This window comes from Mytilus californianus, unplaced genomic scaffold (assembly GCF_021869535.1).
Source record: "Mytilus californianus isolate M0D057914Y unplaced genomic scaffold, xbMytCali1.0.p SCAF_14, whole genome shotgun sequence".
Taxonomy (NCBI): Eukaryota; Metazoa; Mollusca; class Bivalvia; order Mytilida; family Mytilidae; genus Mytilus; species Mytilus californianus.
The window spans coordinates 41,349,587-41,356,491 of NW_026262626.1; the positions used below are offsets into that span (position 1 = coordinate 41,349,587).

At 32.8% G+C, this 6,905-nt stretch overlaps 1 long non-coding RNA gene across 1 annotated transcript; it reads left to right on the forward strand.

Moving 5' to 3' along the window:
* The first annotated feature begins 848 nt into the window (after nt 1–848).
* Nucleotides 849–5,708, forward strand: LOC127724566 (uncharacterized). Its single transcript, XR_007992585.1, has 3 exons — nt 849–914; nt 4,844–4,915; nt 5,643–5,708. It is a non-coding gene; the product is annotated as an uncharacterized LOC127724566 (long non-coding RNA).
* Nucleotides 5,709–6,905: the final 1,197 nt, after the last annotated feature.

The following is a 6,905-nucleotide window of genomic DNA, read 5'->3' on the forward strand; positions in this document are numbered from 1 at the left end:
TAAAAATGATCTTTGTGAAAAAATAGAAAATTTTCACCTTAATACTATAACTTGTCTTCATTGGTCCGATTTTAAAGACAAACAACAGACATCAGACGCATTGAAGCATATTGAAGGCTTCATTTAGAAAGTAATTAGATTTGCCAAAAAGAGTATTTTTAGCAGAATGTTTAGTATATTATGGAAGAAATCACATATGTTTGTTACTACCTTTGGAAATTATCATTTTACATATATACGGATATTGCTTAATTGAAATTCCCTGTTATAACATTAAGGAAATAAAATTATTTAAAATTAAGGAATAAATCTCTCTCGTGCAAAGCTATGATTCCTTTTTCGAATTTGGCTATACTTTAGGTCAATTTTGATTTGATTTGCTCTTCAAAGATTGTATTAGTGATTTGGTTTTTAAATATGTTGGCATCGAGCATCACTGATGAGATATTTATTGTCGAAATGCGCATCTGGTGCAATAAAATTAGTACCGTTTATTTAATTACAACCACTGGGTCGATGCCTCTGCTGGTAGACTGTTTGTCTCCGAAGGTATCTATATAGTGTGAATTATTTCATAAAAAGGAGGCGGGAGATACCGAAGGGAGACTCAAAACTCATAAGCCGACGAAAAACCGACAACATCATGGCAAAATCTGAAAATTCAAACAACATCATAAGCAACACTAAACCACCAAAACATAGGGTGATCTCAGGTGCTCCCGAAGGATAAGAAGACCTAGCTCTAGATGTGGAACAAAAGGTACAGTCTGAAAATTTAACACATTTCTTTAAGTTAAGTTGTCTCGTAAAATAATTTTAAAATTGTATTTATATCTTTTTAGATTACTTGAAGGCAATATGTTAATTTCATTGGAAGCCGGAATATTCGATAATCTCTACAGCCTTGAACAATTGTGAGGACTAATTAACAGTATTTATATCTCTCAAGCACTATAAAACATTGTAATATCCCTTTTTTAGGAAGAGAAAGCTAATATAAATTGGTTACACCAGACGCGCGTTTCGTTTACAAAAGACTCATCAGTTACACTTGAATCAAATAAGTCAAGAAGGCCAAATCAAATGTGAAGTGCAAGAGAATGGAAAACCAAATATTCAGAACCAGTGTGTCTATATCCAATAAGGCTTCACAATCAGTATTGTGTATATCTAATTATGAGTCAGAATCAGTTAGTGCTTATTCCCACTATTGTTGTGGAATAAGTTATAACTCAATGTTGACTGCTGTACCCCTATTTTTGGCATGTCTGTTTGTTTGTTCACACATCGTTGTCAATATAATGAAATTTTATGCGACTGTCATACAAGTGTGAGGTTTAGCTAGCTATAAAACCAGGTTTAATCCACCTTTTTCTACATAAGAAAATGCCTGTACCAAGTCAGGAATATGACGGTTGTTATCCATTCGTTTGATGTGTTTGAGCTTTTGATTTTGCCATTTGCTTAGGGACTTTCCGTTTAGAATTTTCCTTGGAGTTCGGTATTTTTTTCATTTTACTTTTTAGTAATATACATCAATGAATAAAGGCAACAGTAGTATAACGCTGTTCAATAGTCATCAATCGATTAAGCGAAAACAAATCCGGGTCACAAACCAAAACCGAGGGAAACATATCAACTATAAGAGGCAAACAACGGAACAACACAAACACTCAACTGCTACAAAAACAAACACCAACATACATAGAAACGGACTATTTGATAACAAATGAGTCAGATCAAGAAGGCTTGATTTTTATAGTCCGTTCTTATGTTGTACTGTTACACTACTGTCCCAGGTTAGGGGAGGGGTGGGATCCCGCTAACATGTTTAACCCCGTCAAATTCTGTATGTATGTGCCATTCCCAAGTCAGGAGCCTGTAATTCGGTGGTTGTCGTTTGTTGCTGTGTTACATATTTGATTTTCGATCATTTTTTTGTTCATTAATTAGGCCGTTAGTTTTCTGGTTTGAATTGTTTAACATTTGTCTTTTATGGCCTTTTATAGCTGACTATGCGGTATGGGTTTTTGCTCATTGTTGAAGGCCGTACGGTGACCTATAGTTGTTAATTTCTGTGTCATTTGGTCTCTTGTGAAGAATTGTCTCATTGGCAAACAAACCACATCTTCTTTTTTATATTTAAATGAGTTGCAGCAATTAAATTTGCAATTATCTTTTAAACGACCATTTTATTAATTCGGAAAAACTTTTGTTTTATAAGATTGTACAGAAGTGTAGTGTAAAGGGTTAACCAAATTTATAGGACCACGAAAACACGTAATTGATAAAAAACATGTAAAGAAGTTTCTACACTTCTAAAATAGCGAATTCCACTATTTCCATATGTTTAATTACAAAAGTTAATGATCAGCTTATTATAGGCCTAGATTGAAGGACATTTTATATGTTTTATGTGTAGTTTCGTGATATCCACTAATGAGTTAGATCCAGTTAATATAGAATAATGGCATTTTTGTTTTTGATACTGACTTTATCAGCAAGAAAATCAAGCGAACCCGCTAGGGCGAGCTGATATTCGTGCTGATGAGGTCATCAAAAAATAATGTGCCATTATTAGCTCACCTGGCATTGGGCCAAGTGAGCTTTTCTCATCACTTGGCGTCCGTCGTCCGTTGTCGTCGTCCGTTAACTTTTACAAAACTTTCTCCTCTGAGGCCAAATAGAATCAAACTTGGCCACAATCATTATTAGGGTAACTAGTTTTAAAAATGTGTCCGACGACCCCGCCTACCAACCGACATGGCCAACATGGCTAAAATTAGAACAAAGGGGTAAAATGCAGTTTTTGGCTTATATCTCTGAAACTAAAGCATTTAGAGCAAATCTGACAGGGGTTAAAATGTTCATCAGGTTAAGATATATCTGCCATGACATTTTCAGACGAATCAGACAACCCGTTGTTGGGTTGGTGCCCATGAATTGATATTTTAAGGAAATTTTGCAGTTTTTGGTAATTTTCTTAAATATTATTATAGATAGAGATAAACTGTAAACAGCAATAATGTTTGGTAAAATAAGATCTACAAATAAGTTAACATGACTAAAATTGTCAATTGACCCTTAAGGAGTTATTGCCCTTCAGGTTCATTTTTTTCACAATTTTTCGTAAATTTATGTAATCTTTTACAAAATTTTCTCCTCTGAAACTACTGGGCCAAATAGAATCAAACTTGGCCACAATCATCATTAGGGTATTTAATCTTAAAAATGTGTCCAATGACCCTGCTTACCAACAAATATGGCCGACGTGGCTAAAAATAGAACATATGAGGTAAAATGCAAATTTTGTCTATTATTCTGATAACCGTTATAACTAGAGGAAATCTGAAAGGGTAAAAGTGTTCAAATGTTGAGCTCTACCAATTGTCTATATACGTCAAAACTGTCAGACGATTTCCTGTAGGAGTTATTGCCCTTAAATGACAAATTTTACCACTTTTTTTCGTTTTTGCCTATTATCTTGAAAACTATAACAGATAGAGAGAAACTTTAATTTTCAAATATAATCAGGACAAGTTCTACAAATAAGTCTATGGTTGAAATCGTAAGTTGACTCCTTATTAGAGTTATTGCCCTTTAACGAAAAATTTTACCATTTACTTTGCGTTATGTCGTATATGATAAAAATTATAATAGATAGATAGAAACTTAAATAATCAAAATGTTAAGCACGATAAGATATACTAACAAGTCAAATTTTGCTGATATATTTAGTAGACTGTTACTCTTTATAGGAGTTATTGCCCTTAAATTAGGAAATTGTTCTTCCTCTTTTTTGTTTGGAGCAAAAGCATAATAAGATAGAGAGAAACTAAACAGACTTCAATGATCAGCAATATAAGATAAAAAAAAAGAACAAAGATTTTTGTCATTAATTCTATTCTCGTCTACAATGTTGGAGAGTGGCCTTTGTTGAATATGCATATAGACCAAGGTGAGCGACACAGGCTCTTTAGAGCCTCTAGTTCTGTTTATCGGCAATTTGTCAAAACTGTATACTTTTTGGTTGAGAATATGAAGTCAAATGAAATAGTAAGAAAAACAACTTTTACACTTACAAAACGATGGGATGGTTGTTCGGTTTTATAATTGAAATTGCGTGAATTCATTGATAAATTGACGTGGATGGACTTGATCACACGAATCTGCAGCACTGATACATGACGCCATTGCCTAATATTTTTGAGTATCATGTCCTGTCCATGATCTTAAAAATTTTAGACTGTAAAATCAAAGGGAAAATGTACAAATTGCCGATAATTGGTTATATCCGGTACTTAACATTCAGTAGAGGAGAAGCGGAAGATACCAAAGGAAAATCAAAATGTATAAGTCAGAGAGAAACCGACAACACCATACAAAAACTGAACAATAAAACGTCTATAAAACAATACATATCAAGCTAAAGACAGACCAACACGAATCCCACTCACGTGACATCTTGTAAAAAGCGATTTGTAATTACCGGTAATGAGACATATTTTGATTATTTATTTGTGATATTTGATAATGAATAAAAAAATTATATGCTCTGTACTTGAGCACTTCTTATCCCGCATCTAACAGATTTAAAATAACACTTTATATTGTTTGACTTATTTCATTAGGGAATGAATGATATAAAAAAAAAAAACAAATTCATGATAAATGATCTCATATCGGTAGCTAGGGAAGAGTAAAAAGATCCTGCTCTTCATGGAACAGACGATAAAATCTGAAATTGTCCGCATAGTTCTTTCGTTCAAACCGTTTTGAAAAGCATCCTTATATTCTTTACCAAAGAAACAAATTATTTCAAAATAGTATTTATGAATTTTAGATATCTGCAAGACAACAAATTGGTCACCTTGGAAGCCGGGATATTTGATCATCTCTTCAGTCTTGAAACACTGTAAGGGTTAAATAACACTCCTAATGTTGTACAATATCTGAAAAAAATACATCATTTAAAAGTACCAGTAACCTGACAGTTCTTGATAATGAGTCAGAACAAGTAATTTATAATATCCAGTAATGTGTCACAATCAGCGATGAACGTAATAAGTTGTCAGTGGTATCCAGTAATGAACTAGAGGCAGTAGTAGTTTACTGATGTAAAACCAAATCAAATTTAAAAAACGACACCTAGGCAGATAGAATAAACCTCTCTGCATCAGCCGCCATGCTAATCACTAACTTTTATAATCGGTAAATTGACAGATGAGAAGACTATTCGTGTATCAAAAGAACGTGATAATATATCGCAACTGATTTGACAAACAGACACATCATATCGGTTAATTAATTTGGGATGGTGACAGTAAACTATTCGTGTATCAAAAGAACGTGATTATATATCGCAACTGATTTGACAAACAGACACATCATATCGGTTAATTAATTTGGGATGATGATAGTAAAACTTATTAAGTGTCTTTTCCACTATAATACTGTTGTAGCGGTGTTTTTTTTTAAAGTTTGTAGTATTCAATGTGTTTTTAATACAGGAACATAGTATCTAAGACTTAAACGCACCTCTTTCATCTTCAGGAGTACGGATACATAAGGATATAAAATATCTTAGGATTTTAGTATCTGTGTGTTTTTATTATCTATGTGTGTCTGACTTATACTTGCAGGGATATCAGCTCAAACTTTTTAACATCAATACCAGTACAACTCTTCAAGAAATTATATTACCTAATGCATCTGTACGTTCTTATGTATGTCTTTATAGTCTTCAAATTATTGTCATACATTACAAAAATACACACGCAAAATTAAAGCCAAAAGCATAAAACTAAACACATATCAATATTTTTGTAATTAATACGCTATAAGGAGAATGACAAAACATTACAAAAATAAGGAGATATGGTATGATTGCCAATAAAACAACTTTCTACCTGGGTTCAAATTACTGGACATAAACCTTTGAAGGTCACCATACAGCCTTTAACAATAAGAAAATCCCATACCGTATAGTCGTCTCTAAAAGGTTCCGACATGAAAAATGTGAAACATTTCAAACAAATCTAACAGACTAATTTATAACAAAACTTTTTACAAAAAAAACTAATATGACTGACATGAACTAACGACCTCTGACCCACTACCTATTTTATTGAAAATCGTCAAAGTATATCAAAATCCGTCAATTAAATATACATCCAGTACTCGAAGATTGTGTGGTGAGATATGCTTTGGAAAATAGATACGTCTATTCTTTGAAAATAACGTCCAATAAGATGAATTATTATTATATGCAGTACGACTCTTTATATGGTAACTATGGTTACCTGAAAATTTTAAATTAATATAAGGGAACTAAAAAATGTAGGTATAACGTGTGGAGTTGAAATATTCATAAAAGACCGATAACTATCATAATGAAATCAATAGGATATACAAGACAACTGCCGTGAACGAAGTATTAGCATTGAATATTTGGGAAAACAATCCATTTATGGTTTCTATATTAGAATCGATTGCTCTTGTCAAAGACCGCTGATTTACAAGAGGAAACAGTTAGGCATTTAATTTGAAATATAATTCAAATTTCTTTAGCTTCATGCTTGCGTCCTCGTTTCAAGTTCGGAAAGTTGTGGCCTGTTTGGTTTGTGTTCTTAAAATTTTTGTTTTCGTTCAACATGTTCAAGCAAACGTTATTTAAGTGTTAGAGGATAACAGATGTGTAGGCTAAGAGTCCGAATGTAGTGGTCAAATTTGGATAATAAGTCTCTTAGCTTGTGAAATGTTACTTATGGAGCTACATTCTGTACCCATGTTTAAATCCAATAGGTGTGTCGGTTTAGTTCAATAAAAAAAAATAATTTAATATTAAACAAATTTCGTCCAAATATGCATGTCATATTGCTATATGGCATGTAGAAACCACCAAT